Source organism: Crocodylus siamensis, chromosome 3, assembly GCF_052110815.1.
Source record: "Crocodylus siamensis isolate JL-2025a chromosome 3, ASM5211081v1, whole genome shotgun sequence".
Lineage (NCBI taxonomy): Eukaryota > Metazoa > Chordata > Crocodylia > Crocodylidae > Crocodylus > Crocodylus siamensis.
Genome location: NC_143397.1, coordinates 210,280,086 through 210,298,899, shown reverse-complemented (window position 1 = coordinate 210,298,899; position 18,814 = coordinate 210,280,086). Strand labels below are relative to the sequence as shown.

Genomic DNA, 18,814 nt, shown 5'->3' with positions numbered 1-18,814 from the left:
GGGAGAGAACCAACTTACCAGGCTGTTCAGTGCCACCAAGGGGCAGGTGGGATAGCTGCAACTGGACCCCCCTCCTGGTAAGCAGGGGTGGCAGGGGGAACTGATTTTCCAAGATAAAAGACAAAACAAATCAAACACCAAACTATATACATATTTAGAATTTATTTTATTATGATTGTGGCACTAGTAGACTTCCAAATTGCTTTAAAATTGTAAATGTATCAATAAAACATTGTGTTCAGTTGATACACACACACAGTGGTGTTTCATTTTAAATGGTGGAAAAACACAGATTTGGGGTTTTTAAATCAGAGAATTTGGAAATTTTTTAAATCAGAGAATATGGGATTTAGACAGAGAAAACCAGCTTCCCTGCATATAACCTGGCAACAACGTAAAATGTACCCACGTTCAAGAGAAGAACCTATGTGGAAGCAGCAGTCAATGGGAAGTCAAGGATGCAACTACTGTCATAAAAAGTGAATGGCTCCTGAGCTGCCACATGTAGTCTAATGAATAATTTGACATTTGGGTTCAAATCCAAAAAATGTTTCTTCACTCAAAATTTTAGAAGCTGGCTGTATAGAACAGTTACCACAACATACATAATTATATCTAAACATATTACCATCTCTACTATCATAATCATTCAAAAGATCAGAAGAGTATCAGAGTAAGTATCAGAGGAAAATGTAATTAATGTGTAGTACTAACAGCAGAAGCTGTCAGAGACAATATTAGAAGCCTATTAATATTCTCAGTTATTTTGATCTAGTTTTGCCATTGGTTCAGAGTCCCATGCTAACTGCAAGTGCAGATCAATAGAAGTTGTAAGTTCTTCCCCATCTCCCCTCTCGCCACCCTCTAACTGCCTGATATTACTGAATAAGTAATTGCTACAGGAATTGGAAGCAAACAAATCCATTTTAGATAAGAGACTACAATACAATATAATATATAGCCAAGTAATCTGCTGACCTTGAGTATGCATGGCATTAGAGCAAATTAAAAGAATCAGTGCAAGTACATGATGTGCCGAAATACTTGTTGAAAATAAGAAAAATCTATTCTCTTTTTGACTGAAGTTGCGATGCTTCTTATTTTAAATGTCCTTTTTGGAGATAGGACTAGCTTCCCGGATTAAGGACAATAAGAAGTCCTTCTTCAAATACATAGCGGGTAAAAAGAGGGTCCCGGGTAATGTGGGGCCCCTGCAGGACACAATGGGCAACTTAGTCATCACGCCAGATGATAAAGCTAACATATTTAACGATTTCTTTGCCTCTGTCTTCCTAAGTAGGGACCAGTTCAGCCACCTCCCTGCTGGGCCCCCCTCGGGCCCCGGGAGAGACACGCCTGGGCCAGGGGTTAGCGAGGAGTTAGTTAGGGTACTTCTGGAGAGGCTGGATGTGTTCAAGTCCGCTGGTCCGGACGATCTTCACCCTAGGGTTCTACAGGAACTGTCTGAGGTCATTGCGGGACCCCTGGCACGGCTCTATGAGCACTCGTGGTGCTCTGGTGAGGTGCCGGAGGACTGGAAGAGGGCCAATGTGGTCCCTATCTTCAAAAAGGGAAAAAAAGAGGACCCGGGAAATTACAGGCCAGTTAGTCTTACCTCAATCCCGGGTAAGCTCTTTGAAAAAATTATCCTGGCACACATCCAGGAGGGCCTTGCGGGGGAATGCATGCTCAGGGGCAACCAACATGGGTTCATCAGTGGCAGGTCTTGTCAGACCAACCTGGTGGCCTTTTACGATCAGGTCACCAAATCATTAGACGCAGGGGTTGCTGTGGATGTAGTCTTTCTGGACTTCCGGAAGGCTTTCGACACTGTCTCTCACCCTGTCCTCATCAAAAAGCTGGGAGACTGTGGTGTCGATGCCCACACGGTCAAATGGGTCGCCAACTGGTTGGAGGGCCGCACCCAGAGGGTGGTAGTGGATGGGTTCTTCTCGACCTGGAAGGACGTGGGCAGTGGGGTTCCGCAGGGCTCGGTCCTCGGGCCCGCACTGTTCAACATCTTCATCAGTGACTTGGATGAGGGGGTAGAAAGCACCCTGTTCAAGTTTGCTGATGACACTAAGATGTGGGGGGATGTGGGTGCACTAGAAGGGTGCAATAGGCTACAAGCTGACCTTGACAGGTTGCAACGGTGGGCGGATGAGAATAGGATGGGGTTTAACACTGATAAGTGCAAGGTGTTGCACATGGGGAGGAAGAACCGGCACCACACTTACAGGTTGGGAAACTCCCCTCTTGCCAGCACGGAGACGGAAAAGGATCTTGGAGTCGTCATTGACTCCACGATGAACATGGGCCGGCAGTGTGGGGAGGCAGTCAAGAAGGCCAACCGTACCCTGTCATGCATCCACAGATGCATCTCGAGCAGGTCCAGGGAGGTGATCCTCCCCCTCTATGCGGCACTGGTCAGGCTGCAGCTGGAGTACTGCGTCCAGTTCTGGGCGCCACACTTCAAGAGGGACGTGGACGATATGGAAAGAGTTCAGAGGAGGGCCACTCGTATGATCAGGGGTCAGCAGGGCAGGCCTTATGAGGAGAGGCTACGGGACCTGAACCTGTTTAGCCTCCACAAGAGAAGGTTAAGGGGGGACCTTGTGGCCTGCTACAAACTGGTCAGGGGGGATCAGCAGGTATTGGGGGAGTCCCTGTTCCCCCGTGCGCTGCCAGGAGTGACCAGGAATAACGGTCACAAGCTGGCGGAGGGTAAGTTTAGATTAGATATTAGGAGGCGCTACTTCACAGTCAGGGCGGCTAGGTCCTGGAACCAGCTTCCAGGGGAAGTGGTGCAGGCTCCTAGCCTGGGGATTTTTAAAAGGAAGTTAGATGAGCACCTTGCCGGGGTCATCTGACCCCGGTGCTCTTTCCTGCCAAGGCAGGGGGTCGGACTAGATGATCTACCTAGGTCCCTTCCGACTCTAGCTACTATGAAACTATGAAACTATAAGAGGAATAATTTTAAATAAAACTTTTTATACAAAATTTTTCTTTGCCACTTTTTTTTTTTCACTTTTCTGCTCCACTGACTTCTATTTAACTCTCTCTTGGTTCACATACTTTGAATTTTAAAAGAGCAATATCACTTGCCAAATTAATTTCATCTCTTCTCAGGCCTACAATCACAACAGCAAACCTGAACATTGTCGGTTCATGTCACTAACATTAAACAGCCATGATAGGGTTTTGTTTCATATTTTTTTTTAAAAAGGTCACAAAATAATGCTTTTGAGGGGAATGGGCTGCTCAACCCACAGGAGGAAGTTACTAGAGATGGAGCACTAAACTTGGGCAGCTTTATGCAGACCTGACAAGTTGTTATGGTTAACTGATTACCACCCATGTGGGCAAAGTACCATACTAGCACAACTATGATAAAAAGGTGAGCTACTGCTAAGTCTTCCAGAGCCTGTAAGAAAAAACTTTTATGGTCATTTATCCTACCTAATCCAACTCTAGCTGTGCTTTTCTTAGAATGGCTTTATACACGTCTAATTCTTCCCCCCACAAAAAAACCTAACTAATAATTCTTCGTAATTATATTACTTAGGCAAGCATTACCTCAATTAACAAATGATGAAACTAAGCAAGAGAGTTTGAACATCTTTGACCAAAACATAAGGCAGTCAGTAGCAGAGACAAGATAACAAATAATTAACAACTTTGGTAGGTACATGCTCAGACTACTTAATAAAATCTATATACTTAAGTATACCTAATAATTAAAAATGCAGGTTCACCAAAACCAATGTATTAAAAAAAAATACATATTATTATTATTGATTTATTTAAGAGAAATGCACAAAATATAATAAAAATGTGCTTTTAAAAACCAAATATATTGTTTTAAAGAACATTTTGAAATGAAAACCTTTATTTCAACAAAATACTCAATGCCATTTAATGTTTCAAATTTACCATTTTTTAAGCATTGTCAAAAAAAGGACTGAACCTGAAATGAATGTTCCTGATTTTAAAAATATTTACTTTTATTTCACGACTAGCTATTTCAAATTACAACCCCCCCAAAAAAACAACCGTCAAAATCCCAACCCCCCCCGCCCCGAGATTGGGGCTGCCATTCAAGATGTGAATTTTTTAGCATGTGCAATTATACTTAGTCTAGCTCATAGCTGAAGAAAACAGAGAACTTTCCATGTCTCTTATTTTAGGTAAAAGGAGAAAGCCCTGTAGAGAGCTAATGAGGGATGTGTCAGAATACCACCGTCTCACTGTGTACAGTGGTATAATGCTATAATATTGCACACAACAGCAGGATTTATGCAAGTGGAATAATGTAAAATTAATTTTATTTGTTTACATCTCACCATTACTCCAAAATTTTAAGCTCAGAGTAATAAACTAGGAAGAGATATCTAAGCACCTATAACTGTCCCTGATTAGTTATCTTACACACTAATTAAGCAATCAATAAACAGAATGAGCATAAGTCAATGGCAGTGCTGATAAGCATTGCATGATGTTAAATGTACAGCAACAGTGTCAACAATTACAAGGGAAGCTATACTATCTCTTAAGGTTCATTAAAAAGATAAAACTTGTACTGCTATTACATTGCCCACTACTAATAGTTTTCAACTACACATACAATACTTCTATCTACAATCTTCTGTGGATGTTTGTGGTTGCTGTCATTTAATAAATATCAATAATAATATCAAATATATTTAAATTTAAAGAATAAGCAAAATATTTGGCCTTAAAATTGTAATATTCACATCTTATATCAGAAACTCTGCACTCCGTTTATTGATTTACAACTGAGAAATTCAATGTAAAAAGACAAATAGGTTACAAAAATACTGTGTTTCTTTCAGTTTCTTAAACTGAACACCTAGTGGCATTTCTGTGGGAATACCATCATATCTGTGCAAAGCACCCCTAAATTTTAAAAGTTTTTTGTTTGTTCATATAGAGTCAGAGCTCTACACGCAAATTTGATAGCAGTATTTCCCACCTGCTTCTCCCTCCATCCCTTCCCCATTATTCAGTTTATTTGGAAACATTCATAATATTGATTTGATTTAAGCTAACAAAAATTACGGGATTTCTCATGCCATATCTTCAAGTCTTAGCAAATATGTTATACTGAACTGGAAGAAGAAAAAAAAATCCTTTCCTAATTGAATCCTTATTATTAAGTTATGATAATGATCTTGTATTACTACTGTGCCTTTAATTAATTGGCACTGGGTAGATGGTGCACATGCACCCCCAGATTGGTGGTACACCCCCTGCAAAAAGTGCTGCTGCCACTGCCACTGGTGCCTGCGGGCAGTTACTACTCACTACTCCCCCCCTGCCACCAACACTGCCAGTAGTGTCTGTGGACAGATCCTGATTGCTGCTGGCTCCCACCAATGCTGCTGGCAACGTCTGCAAGTGGTCACCAACCACTAGTCAGGACTCACCACCCCTACCCCTGCTGCCAACAGCGCCATGGCTGCCTGCAGGAGTTCCCCGCTTGTCACTACCACACCCCCACTGCCACCAGCAGGAGGTCGCCTTGCCATCTCCACCCTCCGGGGGCATGTGTCATTCATGTTCTCATTTTGAAGGTTTCCATACTTGGAAAAACATGTTACAGTGGCACATTGGTAAATTTAAGTTACCCTCCAATATCTGTTTTCATGAACAAATTCCTACTTTCTCTGAAATCTACCTTACAGCCTATAGACTGATCCATTTTCATCTCAACCAAAAGGCACTTAAAAAGTGTAATGCCCATTAACCCATCTTTGAACTATGATGTCAAAATAATTTATGAAATGTTCCACATCAATGGGCTAGAGTTAAAACGAAGTCAATTGCAACCTGAGCAGAATTAAAACAATAAGAACTTTTAAAAATACAACCCTTTTTATTTGCTCCCAGAAAAAGAAAAAAAAAAAGCACACTCACAACTCAAAAGTTGATTACAACTCAATTTAGGTGCTATGAGCAGTGCATGTACTCCAGTATTTGAAGATGTTTAGGTATAGCATAGCACTACCTCAAAATTAGACATATACATGGTTACATTTGTAGAACAGGAGTTTTAAGAAAAAGATTGCCTGTTGAAACAAACATAACTGCCTATTAGGAGATAATTGTATATGGGCAGGATCCTGGAAAAGTAGGGTTGGAAGGGATCTCAGCAGGTCATCTAGCCCAACCCATGGCTCAAAGCAGGATCAGTCCCAACTAGATCACCCCAGCCAAGGCTTCATCTACCCAGGTCTTCAAAATCTCCAAGAAGGAAGTTCTACCACCTTTCTGGGTAACCTGTTCCAGACCTTTACTATCCTCCTGGTGAGACCCCTTTCCTCTAATATCCAACCTAAACTGTCCTTGCTGCAACTTGAAACCATGGCTCCTTGTTCTGTCATCTGCTACTACTGAGAACAATGTAGATCAATCTTTGAATTTACCATTCAGGTATCTGAAAGTTACTACCGTGTTTCCCCGAAAATAAGACATACCCATAAAATAAGCCGTAGCAGGATTTCTACGTATTTGCGCAATATAAGCCATACCCCGAAAATAAGACATAATGATAGGTGTGGCTAAGCGTACCAGCGCGAAGCGGTAAATGAGACGGGCAGCCCTTCTCATTTGCCCCATCGTGACAGCTGCTATCTCGGAGGTGACCGGAGAGGGAGAAATAGAAAGTGAAAGTAAAAGTCTCCTCAGTGAAGTGAGGAGCAGGAAGTTCTGCTTTAGGTATTGTGTGTTCTCAGGGGGAAGAATAAAGCTGTGGCTGCGGCTTTGGATTAACATCATACATAGTTTTGGTATTGGGTGGTGGAACCGGAGCGTGCTCCATCCACTCCATGCATTGACCTGGTATTGCAGTGCTTCCAGGACCGGTGCAAAAAAACAGAAAAAAAAAAAATAAAAAAATGCTGTTTTAAAAATAAGACATCCCCCGAAAATAAGCCATAGTGTGTCTTCTTGAGGAAAAATAAATATAAGACAGTGTCTTATTTTCGGGGAAACACGGTATTAAATCCCCACTGTCTTTTCTTCTCCAGACTAAACCCAGTTCCCTCAGAAGTCATATACCCCAGCCCTGTCACCATTTGTGTTGCCCTCTGCTGGACTATCTCCAACTTGTCCATATTCCTTCTGTAGCAGGGGTATCAAAACTGGACACAGTACTCCAGATGTGGCTTCACCAGCACCAAAGGGAGGAATAATCACTTCCCTCAGTCTGCTTGCAACAATTCTAATAATGCTGCCCAGTATGTTATTAGTTTTCTTTGCAATAAGGGCACACTGTTGCCTCATATTCAGCTTATTGTCCACTGTAATTCCCAGGTCCTTTTCTGCAGAGAGGCTGCTTAGCCAGTCAGCCCCCAGCCTGTATCTGTACATGGGATTGTTCCACCCTAAGTGCAAGACTTTGCACTTGTCCTAATTGAACTTCATGACATTTATTTCAGTCCAACCCTATAATTTATCTAGGTCTCTCTGAAACCTAGGCTTACCCTCCACTTTATCTACTACTCCCAACTTGCTGTGATTTGCAGACTTGCTGGGGATGTACTGCTGGGGAAGATGGGATTATCTTCCAGGTCATTCATGAAAATATTGAACAAAACCAGCCCAAGAACTGACCCCCGGGTCATTCTACTTCGTACAAGCTGCCAAATAGACTAAGACATTGATTACTTCCCTTTGAACATGACAATCCAGCCAATTTTCTATCCACTTTATAGTCTATTCATACAACTTATACTTCCTTAGCTTGCTTGCAAGAGTGTTGTGGGAGATCATGTCAAAAGCCTTCCTAAAGCCAAGGTATATTACATCCACAGCTATTCCCACATCCACAGAGTCAGTCATCTCATCATAGAAGCTGATCAGGCTGACCAGGCACAGTTTGCCTTTGGTGAATCCATGTTGACTTTTCCTAATCACTTTCTTTGACTCCAAGTGGTTAGAAATGATTCCTTGAGGACCTGCTCCATGATTTTTCCAGGGACTGAGATGAGGTTAACAAGTATGTAATTCCCTAGATTCTTTTTCTTCCCTTTCTTCAATATGGGCATGATATTTGACCAGTTCTTTACCTACATGACATTTACAGATAGGACTATAGAATTATGATAGTGGATCAGAAAATTGGTCCATCTAGTTCAGTACTTGGTAATTTTGTCTGCACTGGTGAGGCCACATTTGGAGTACTGCATCCAGTTTTGGGTACCCCACTACACAAAAACATGTGGACAAGTTGGAGAAAGGGGGAAAAATTATTAAGGAGCTGGGGCACATCTATGAAAAGAGGCTGAGGGAACTGGGCTTATTTAGTCTACTGAAGACAAGACTGAGGGTGAATATAATAGCAGCCTTTAATTTCCTGAAGGGTCGTTCCGAAGAGCATGGAGTCAGATTGTTCCGAGTGGTCACAGATGATGGAACAAGGAGCAATTGTCTCAAGTTACAACAAGGGAAGTTTAGGTTAATTATTAGGAAAAACTCTCTTGCTAGGAGGGTGGTGCAGCACTGGAAGGGGTTAGCTAGAGAAGTGGTGGAATCTCCATCCTTGGAGGTTAAGGCCTGGCTTGACAAAGCCCTGACTGGGATGATCTAGTTGGGGATGGTCCTGCTTTGAACAGGAGTTGAAATAGATGACCTGTTGAGGTCTCTTCCAACCCTAATTTTCTATGATTGGCTCTTTTCCAATTGTCCAGTTCTTCCCCCAATCACCACAGCTCTGTAATGACATCAGTCAACTCCCTCAGCACCCTTTGATGCACTGCATGCAGCCTCATGGGCTTGTACATGTTCTGCTTTTGTAATTAGTTCCTAATCTGTTTTTTTTTGCCACTGTTGGCAGCTCCCTTCTCCCCAAATTGTGTTCCTGCTGCAGTAGTTTTGGAGCTGACCTTGTCTGTGAAGAGGAAGTTAAGAAAAGGCTTTGAGTATTTCAACCTTTTCCATGTCATCTACCACTAGATTGCCTCCTTCATTCAGTAATAGACCCACACTTTCTCTGATCTTCCTCTGGTTGCTGACATATTTGTAGAAATCCTTCTCGTTACCTTTCACATCCCTTGCTAGCCGCAATTCCAATTGCATTTCAGCCTTCCCAGTTTCATCACTGCATGCCCGACCAACAGTTTTACACTCCTCCCTAGTCATTTGTCAAAGTTGCCACTTCTTTTAAGCTTCCTTTTTGTGTTTTAGCTCACTAAAGTGTTTCCTAAGAATATAATTTTCCAAACTATAATTTGACCAGCACATTGGGGACTTTGCAGCACTACTCTCTCAAAAATCTCTTAGGCTCTTTGGAGACTACAAGTAGTCAAAAGGTTATATCCTATTTTAAAGCTGGCAGCAAACTCCTATGGTCTCTCATTCAAAAAACCTCTAATTTTCAGTCTCAAACAACCAAGATGTCTTAGCAGGGAATCATTTTCTTTGATCACAAAAATAAATAATAATATCAAATAAAAAGACATATTGCCAAATCTTCAGAGTTGAAAAATAACACTCTTGCCAAGATGCTGTCACAATTAGATTTCTACCATTTATGTTTAAAGAGTAGTGAAAAAGGGTGTTGGATTTTGCATTTTAGAGGGTATGATCCCAAACCTATTCCCAATAAGTATTAGAAAACATCTCTACTATTTAATTGCTTCTTTTTTTATGTAAATGACCATTTGCATACCCATACTTCAGTTAACTGCAGTATTTAACACTACATTTGATTCTACCGAGCATATTTACTTCTTAATTTTTACTTTTATCATTTATAACTGATGGTTTATAAATTAAAAATTTGATGTTACCCATGTTCTAAGCATGAGGAGATGACGCTTGCTGATCTTCCTCTCTCCTCCCCATTTTGCCTTTTACATTTCTTTCCTTTTCTCATCTACTTCTGCTTACTAGTCACTCCTTTGCCTACTCCTCATTATTGTTATTTCTTATTCTTTCCTATTTTATTTTTCCCCTGCTGTTTCCACTGAACCCATTTTACTTTCCATTTACTTCTGTGATAGCTGATTGTTAACGTTTATCAACTCCCCATGTGGCACCCTGCGGCCACATGCCACCCCTCCCCCCCCCCACACACACACACCAGGAGCACAAAAACACAGGAAGGGAACAGTGCATGGCTAAAGGGTGCCACGTAGGGAGAGGAGATGAGGGGCATGCCCTAACCTATGGCCACATCTCCCTGCCTGCTCCCCTCATGGCTGCCTGTAGCCTGCACCTGCCTCTCACACCACACTCTCTCTGTGTGCCACAGCCAGTGGGCACTCCCCATGCAGGGGGGGTGGGCATGCAGCTGGGGGGTACCATGCAGGCAGTGGGCATGGTGGGCACACACTGCCCCATGTGCTGGTGGTGATGGGTGCTGCCCATGCCTTGCATGCCCCTTCCCCATGGAGCAAAAATTGTGGCTGTGTACCTCATCCCCCATGTGGGGAGTGCCTTATGTAGGTGCACATCTGCAGGGTGCTGCATGGGAAGCCAGAGCGGGGAGTATGCCCTGCACAGCAGGGATGTGGTGCATGGCCCCAGGGTGCTGCAAGGGCATCAGGGTGTGGGCAGTGCCCACTGAATGGAGCACATGGCCACAGGGTGGGGCAGGGCATGTCCTCCATGTACACTCTCTGCGCAGCACCCTGCAGCCATGCAACATGCCCCTCCTCACACCGCGATCACCTATTGGCTGTGGGGGTAGGGCATGTGTGGGGGAGGGTATGTGGCTGTGGCATGTGGCTGGGTGTGTGTCAGGTGTGGGGGGTGCACAGGGCTGGACATAGAGCTGGGGGCAGAAATTGTGTATGGCTGGATGTGGAGTGACAGCAGGATGGGGTGGTGGTGCTCTGTCCCCACCACCTGCCCATTATTCTTGACAGGCACTTTGCTAGTATATTTATTATATCGACACACACATGCATATATAAAACTGTGTGCATTAATAGAATCTGAAAATACAGGAATGTTACTGTATGAATGGGAGTAGAAGAACCTCCTTTTATAAATTTATAGTTCCATATGCAATAGCCCCCTTTGCTGTAAACAGTAAAATATTAGTATACAAAAGCATATTTGACCAAAATCTTTTCCCCACAGAGCTTTCAGTCTAAGTTGCATTCATACAAACAGGTAATGTTAATAATTGAAGCAATAAAATTGGTTTAATCTGGATCATTGGCATTTGTTGAGGTATTCATAGATTTCATAGACATTACAGCTGGAAGGGACCTTGGAAAATCATTGAGTCCAGCCCCCTGCCCAAAGGGCAGGAAGTCAGCTGGGGTCATAGGATCCCAGCAAGTTAAGCATCCAATTTGCTCTTGAAGGCATTCAATGTAGGTGCTTGAACTACCCCCGATGGCAGGCTTTTCCAGACCTTGGGGGGCTCAGACAGTAAAGAAATTCTTCCTTATGTCCAGCCTGAAACAGTCTTGCAGTAGTTTATTCATGTTTAAATGTTTGCAGGATCAGGGTTCAATATAAGACAGAGCATGTTGATTACAAATAAGTAAAAGATGGGAAGACAATGTTAGACTGTTACAAAAACAGATCCCAAATAGTGACTAATTTCCAAGGTGAGCATGTGAGATTTTTTTTAAAATTTATTTCAACATACAAGAGTACATGTTTTAGAATGGTCTTTAGAGTACTCACTTTATAAGTGTTCCATCTTTAATATTAACCCTGAGATTCTATGAATTTGTTCTTCTGCATATTATATTATTTTCCCAATATTATGTACATATCCAAATTTGTGCTGTTAATATGGGATGCAAGAGCAAGGTCTACCAGGGGACTCAGGCAATGAAATACTAAATATTGAAATATCACACTTCTACAAGCCTGGCCCACATGGTTGAGCCTATAGTCCCTACCTAAGCCCACAGAAAGATGCACAACAGCCAACGTACTGAACAATACACTGTCTACAAATATAAGCATATACACTAAATATTATAAGGCAGGGGTGGGCAAAATGCAGCTCAGGGGCTGGATGCAGCCTGCCATGTCATTCTATCTGGCCCATGGGGCCCCTAAAAAAATTTAGAAAGTTAATATATATCTGCCCCTGGCTGCCTGTCATGCAGCCGTCAATGGCTCAGTAAGTGGCCCTCCACCCAAATGAATTGCCTGCCCCTGTTAGAAGATGAAAGGGGATGAGGGTTTACTGTGCCCCAGTTTATCAGTGCTAACTGCTTGGGTGCATGCTGTTCTCCTAGGGTAGATTAAATAATCACAGTAATTTAATTCTCAATGAAAGGATTAAAGTACCACAATGTAGCTTTCATCTTCTGTGAAATAAGAGTATGAACACAGTTACCATAAAACAGTTAATGCATGATAAAATCCCATCCTGTTTACCTTACCTTTTTGTGTCTATGCCATGAAGAGGCAATAAAATGCTGACCAGTGCAATGTACCTTAAGATCCACCCTTCCACGGAGCTTAGGCTACTAACTCAGAGCATCAGGAAAGTGCCTATCTACAAAGCCAGATTTAGAGCACTAAAACTTTTTTGTAGTCAGGTGGCTAAGATGCTTCCATAAAAAAACAACAACAACAAAAAAACCCCCAAACAAACAAACACCCCCCACCCGCCCCACCAAGAAGGATCCAGTCCTTAACCCCATTACAGCTGCTCAATCATCAACACATTAATCCATGGGAAAGCAGTGTTTTCATTTAGAGGAAGTTCAAACCCCATTTCCCAAGAATATAATGTAAAACAGGCTATGGACTACTATTGGAATATTATAAGCATCTTCACCCTTCCTGTTGAAACTTTTCTACCTTGCATGGCATGATTGAAGTCTCTTTATGCCAGAGATCACTTCAGTAAAACTCTGTAGCATAGTGGCCAGGGTATTCCCTGGGAGAGGCAAGACCTAGGTTTCACTTCTTTATAGCCACCCAACTCCAAGAAGTTTGAAAGTCCAGAGAAGAGCCACTCGTATGATTAAAGGCCTGAAGAGCAAGCCATGTGAGGAAAGGCTGACAGATATGGGACTGTCCAGTCCAGAAAAGAGAAGATTTTAGGTGGGGGGTTGGTGGCAACTTACAGATAATCAGGGGAGAGCATTAGTTTCATAGTATTTTGGGGTAATGAAGAGACCTGAACAGATCATCTAGTCTGACCCCCTGCCACTGGTAGCAGTACACGCTGGGATCACATGACCCCAGACTGGTGTTCATCCAACCTCTGAATTTACCCAAGGTTGCAGCGAAGACCACTTCCCTAAGAAGTTGGTTCCAGATCTTAGCCACCCTAACAATGAAATAGTTCCTCCTAATCTCTAACCTATTCTCCAGCAGATTCTGGCCATTGTTCCTTGTCACCCCAGGAGCTGCTGAGGGGAATAGGGCCCTTCCTATTTGCTGCTAATCTCCCCTAATGAGTTTGTAGGCAGCCATCAAATCCCCCCCTCCCCCAGCCTCCACTTGCTGAGGCTGAACAGGTTCAGGTCCCTCAGCCACTCCTCATAGGGCCTGCCCTGTTGCCCTCCAACCAAGTGGGTAGTCCTCTTATGAACCCTCTCAAGGCAGGCCACATCCTTCTTAAAGTGCAGTGCCCAGAACTGGACACGGTACTCCAACTGTGGCCTGACCAACATCGCATACAGGGGAAGTATCACCTCTCTTGACCGGCTTGAGATGCATCTTTGGATGCATGACAAGGTGCAGTTGGCTTTGCTGGCTGCAGTCTAGCATTGGTGGCTCATGTTCATCTTGGAGTCAATAATGACTCCAAGATCCCTTTCCACCTCTGTGCTCACAAGGGGGGGAGCTCTGCAGCTTGTATGTATGTTGTGGATTCCTTCTCCCCAGGTGCAGCACCCTGTATTTATCTACATTGAACCCCATCCTGTTACCATTAGGAGCTAGGCAAACAGCTATTCACCAAAGTACCCCAGAGGAAAACCAGGAGCAATGGTCATAAACTCCTAGAAGGAGGTTTCAGGCTGGATACAAGGAAAAACTTCTTCATGGTTCATGTAACCAGACTCTGGAACAGACTCCTAGTGGGGATGGTGTGGGTACCTACCCAGGATATCTTTAATAGGAAACTGGACGCACACCTTGCTGGGGTTATTTGACACCAGCAGTCTTTTCTTCCCAGAGCAGGGGGCTGGGCTGGGCCTGATGATCTCATGAGATCCCTTCCAGGCCTAAACTTCTGTGAATCTAAAAACTGGATTTTGTCCAATGACTATTTAGGTAAGATACTTCACCAGTTTGTAGAGAGGGCCAAACACAAGCCTTCCTTCTTCCAGGTGATTGACCTAGCCACTAGGCTCATCATGTATAGATTCTTCTTACACTGGTTACTGATTACTTGTGCTGTAAGCAAAATTCTATCATGCACAAGTCACCACATGATTTTTATTAGTTTTAATTATTTTCAGTAATAAAAGGCCTGTGACATTATTAACTTACCATTAAAAGTGTCATCTCTAGCTTTTTAATCGATGATTAATCTCCTACTGTCCTATAATTAATATTTAGTAGTGAACAGAGATTAGACTCCTGTCCCTTATTTTCTGTGCTATGCAAAAAATCTTAAGGACTAGTTATGATAGACTTTCTAGTGATGAATATTTTTGACATGGGTATTAGAGTACTTAGAAGTAAAACTATAATTGAGAGAACAATTTTTATGTTATAGATTAGATAAAGGGAAGGAAACTTATTTTTCTGTAATTATAGTCACTGAATTCTTAACAGAATATAGTTTTCTTCTGTAAAGAAGAATTAGATCTGCAGACAAATGAAATGCCACGCTTAACTCATACAGTCATCATTATGATTGGTTGGGCTAATATGACCAAGATCTATGCCAGACTTATTATGCTTGAATATCTGTACTCTATTTCGTTTTACCAATGGATAGCTAATTACATTTAGACTAGGGACAGACATTCAAAAAGCCTGAGCCTGAATTGCTTCAATTTTTGCAGATTAATCTAACCTGCAAAGCTTGAGCCAATTTGGAGGTGGATAGACATTCCCTTTACATTCCAGAAATGCAGGCACATGCCTGCAGTGGCTCAGGCTAGAAGCCAGGAGGTGCTAGAGAAGCCTTCCCTTCCCTTGCATAGTGCCAAGCTGAGGGGAAGGGTACGTAGCCAGGCACTGGCAGTGTGCTCTGATTAGGGAGAGATGTAAACCCCCACCCTGCCTGCACCATCCTAGGCTTCCCCCACCCCCACTCACTGCTCACGGGGCAGCAGTATTGCCAGACCCTGCATCTGCCGATGCTGAGCTTTTCAAGTCACCATCTCCCTGCTTCTTTATACTGTCTGCAAACAAGGTCATTTCTAAAACCTTTCTCTGGACTCTCTTGAATACTGACAGATTGCAGCTAGCAGGTTGCTTGTCAGAACAAAGTTTATTAGCCCAACAAGCCCTACAAAAGAAGATATCTCTTTCATTAGTTTTAAGCTTTTATCTGCAGGGTGTTTTTGCAAGTCACTAGTTGTCTGCCTTTATTTTAGTGAAACTGGAGACCCATACAGACACCTTTCAGCATCAGCTAGCATGTGGGGTGTAGCAGGCAAACTGAGTTATGCTTAGGCACTTAGCATAACTTAATTGCTTGGTTCTGGGAAGGCATAGAGTTGCACAGAGTGCCTTATAAGGCACTAGGAAAAGCAAATGCTGTGATTGGTACAGTGGGCTAACCAGGTACAGTAGTTTTCCTAAAAGTAAAGATGACCAAACACAGAATAGGATTGGAGTACCTTATCTAAAAAGATGAGCTAAGAAACTTAAGGATTGGACAGTTTGAGATGAGAAAAAAAGTTACAAAAGTAGTGGACAAACAAAGAGACAGTATGCATTTGTGTTGCCACCCTGGGGAGATGGGAGCAGCCTTGGAATTCTTGCTTCTAGTAACAAGGAATCCATCCCACACACAGAGCAGAGGATCTGAGGCTGTGCCACTGAAGGTTGTAATGCCTGAAGGAACTGCTTGCCAGTTCATATTGCAAGGATATTTATCTTGTAATAACCCAGAGCAGTGATAGATTTTTTCTATTTTACACCTCCCCCCCCCCAATCAGTTGCAAGGGACCCCAGATATGTTTCAGCTGGACGGAGAAGCAGGGCCCTTGGAAGCAAGACAGTTGAGTGGCTTGTTCTTAGTTTGCCAATCCAATGCAAATGAAACAGGTTAAAACCTACCTAGGGGTGAATGATCTGGGTTCTACTGTATCAGTTACCTTGTTGGCAGAAGGCATTGTAGTATCACTAATCTTATTTTTCTCATTCAGAATGGGACTAACCTTCAGCTTCATTGTTTTCAAACAAAGCTAGTGATAGAATCTACAACTTTAAAGAAAAATGTGTGAACAGCAAGATTTTGTAGGCATTCTGCATTTTCATTTAGTAGAGTATTAGATAGGCCAAATTTAATTTGGCCTCTCTCATTTTGAGATACTTGAAGAATCCCTTTTATTGCCTTCTATTGTCCATTGCCAGTTGCATCTCAGATCATGCTTTCTTGATTTTTTTCCCCTGTGTGCCCATCAGATACTCTTATACTGTTCCCTCATACTATGACCAAGTTTCCACTTCTTGTAGGATTCTTTGAGTTTCAGTTCAATGAAGACATTGTGATCTAGCCAGGCTGGGCTCCTGGTACACTTCCCATTCTTCCATCTCATCAGGATAGTTTGCTTCTGTGCCCTTAAAGGGCCTCCATAAATTACAGCCAGCTTTCTTTTACTCCTTGGACTTGCTTCCAAAGGGTCCAGCCCACCAGTTCCAGGTTTGCTAGTCTGTTTTTTGTTTTTGTTTTTGTTTTTGTTTTAATCCAGCATCTTTATTCTACCACTTTCTATCCTTTATCCCCTTAGGTCTAATCTATTTAAAATGGAAATATCCATTAAAGAATTGTGGAAAGAAAAGGAAAATAGATACATATCTAAGCATGTGCACAATTTAACATAGCAAAGTGATATTTAATACTAAGAGCAGCCACTCAAGTAGCTGTCATATGTACCTAACAACATGCTGTCATTGAAACAGTTTAATTCATTGATTACAATAAAATTTGAATACATTTATCAATATGTTGACTGAGTTGGGAGAACAAAACTTGCTTTGGGAATCTGGAGTCAAGGCATATGCTCAAAAGTAGGGCAGAGAAAGTATTTCAAGGACATCCTCAAGGCCAGCTTAAACAAATGCAACATCGATATCAACTTGTGGGAAACTATCACCCAGGACTGCCCTAAATGGAGGAAGAATATGTTGTAAGGATCTCAGTACTTTGAATCTATATGATAACAACAGGAGACAGAAAAGTGGGAGTGGCAGAAACAGTGCGCCGCAGACCAAAATTAAGAACCCAGAGCCACCCCGCTCACATAGAAATACATGCCCGAGTTGCAGAGTCTGTTGTTGAGTCCCAGATGTGACATCATCAGCCATTTTCAGACCCACAGATAAAACAGTCATGGAAAACGATCATCCTCAACTGCAAGGGATTTCTGCTGCTACTGAAATAAGTATTTATAGGAGTTATGCCAACATAACATCCTTGCCTGATGATCATAACTTGTTTATCTGATCCATACTGAGGTATATGATTTTCATATATGATGAATTAGATGCAAGTAAAGGTGCATCTGTATTAGAGGTCAAAACTGGTGAAAATCTCCAATGCAGTTGAGTTATAGCTAATAAAAAATACGCTATTTTACGGAGTCTAAAATATTTTATCATTTGTTTGTCCTCCTAGTGGCTAAGTACTAGTGTCAAATATGGGGGAGACAGTTTCAAGACCCTATGCTCTACCTGGTTTGGAGTGCTCTAACTGGTATGAAAATACTCTATTCTGAATCATGCAGATTATGACATTGAAGAGGAGAGGAGAAATTTAGTACAATACTCCCAATGTAGCACCTGTGACTTAAAATAAAAAAAAAAGTTTCACTTGTTTAGCCCAGCAGGGTACTTAAAAGTACTTCCTTCTTTTGTTTTAAGCAAAAAAACTTTGTACTTTTCTGGACCACCTCATGCAGGGAAAAGATGGAGGCAGCCATCTTACTATGGTGTTTGAACTTGGGTCCTGTAGAAAGTGGCCATCTTTTCTCCTGAAGATTTTTTTTTTTCCTGATGTGTGTATATTAGTGCTATTTTTTTCCACTTACTGATGCTACTTCTGAGGAGGACGCAAAAGTAATTATAACAATATTTGTACAGTACTGTACATTTGTGTGTTTTTCACAAAAAATAAGGCTGAATTACATGATTTTATGAATCTTTGGCATTTATGGAATTTGAGTTTAATTTTACTTTGAAAAAATTGCTAGTCCCTGAAGATAGGAGATTCTGGGTAAATAATCAACATAAAGGGAAGTCTGGGACTTGGTACAGAAGGATCACACTTGGGGAAGGTAATCCTGCCAAAATGAAGAACATTCCGATTTTAGTAGTTATCCCCAAACCAATAGAAGCAATGCTAGGCTCAGGTTCATATACAGCTAGATATCTTGGCAAGATTACAAATTTAAAAACACCTTCAGTTTCAAAAGGGGAGGAAAAAAATCTAACCATACATATTTTTGAAGCAAGGTAATTTCAGTATTCCAGTTTTTAAAATGTATTTGCCTGTAATACAACAACAGAGTACCTGATATTCAATAATGCAGGGATAAAGGAACAATGTATAATGTAACATGAGGAGGAGGAGGAGGAGGAAGAGGAAGAGAAGGAGGAGGAACACATAGCACAACTATAGTAGTTTAAAAGTGTTCCAAGAGATCTCTGTATATTAGCTTATTAGCATTTATAAACA

The 18,814-nt window shown here is 42.0% G+C and overlaps 1 protein-coding gene and 1 pseudogene across 6 annotated transcripts in view; one reads left to right on the top strand and one right to left on the bottom strand.

Annotated features, from left to right (window-relative positions):
* Positions 1 to 18,814, bottom strand: part of RALYL (RALY RNA binding protein like) — a 709,413-nt gene that overhangs the window by 588,183 nt on the left and 102,416 nt on the right. The gene's annotated exons all lie outside the window — the stretch shown is intronic.
* Positions 6,766 to 6,895, top strand: LOC149869402 (U2 spliceosomal RNA; annotated as a pseudogene).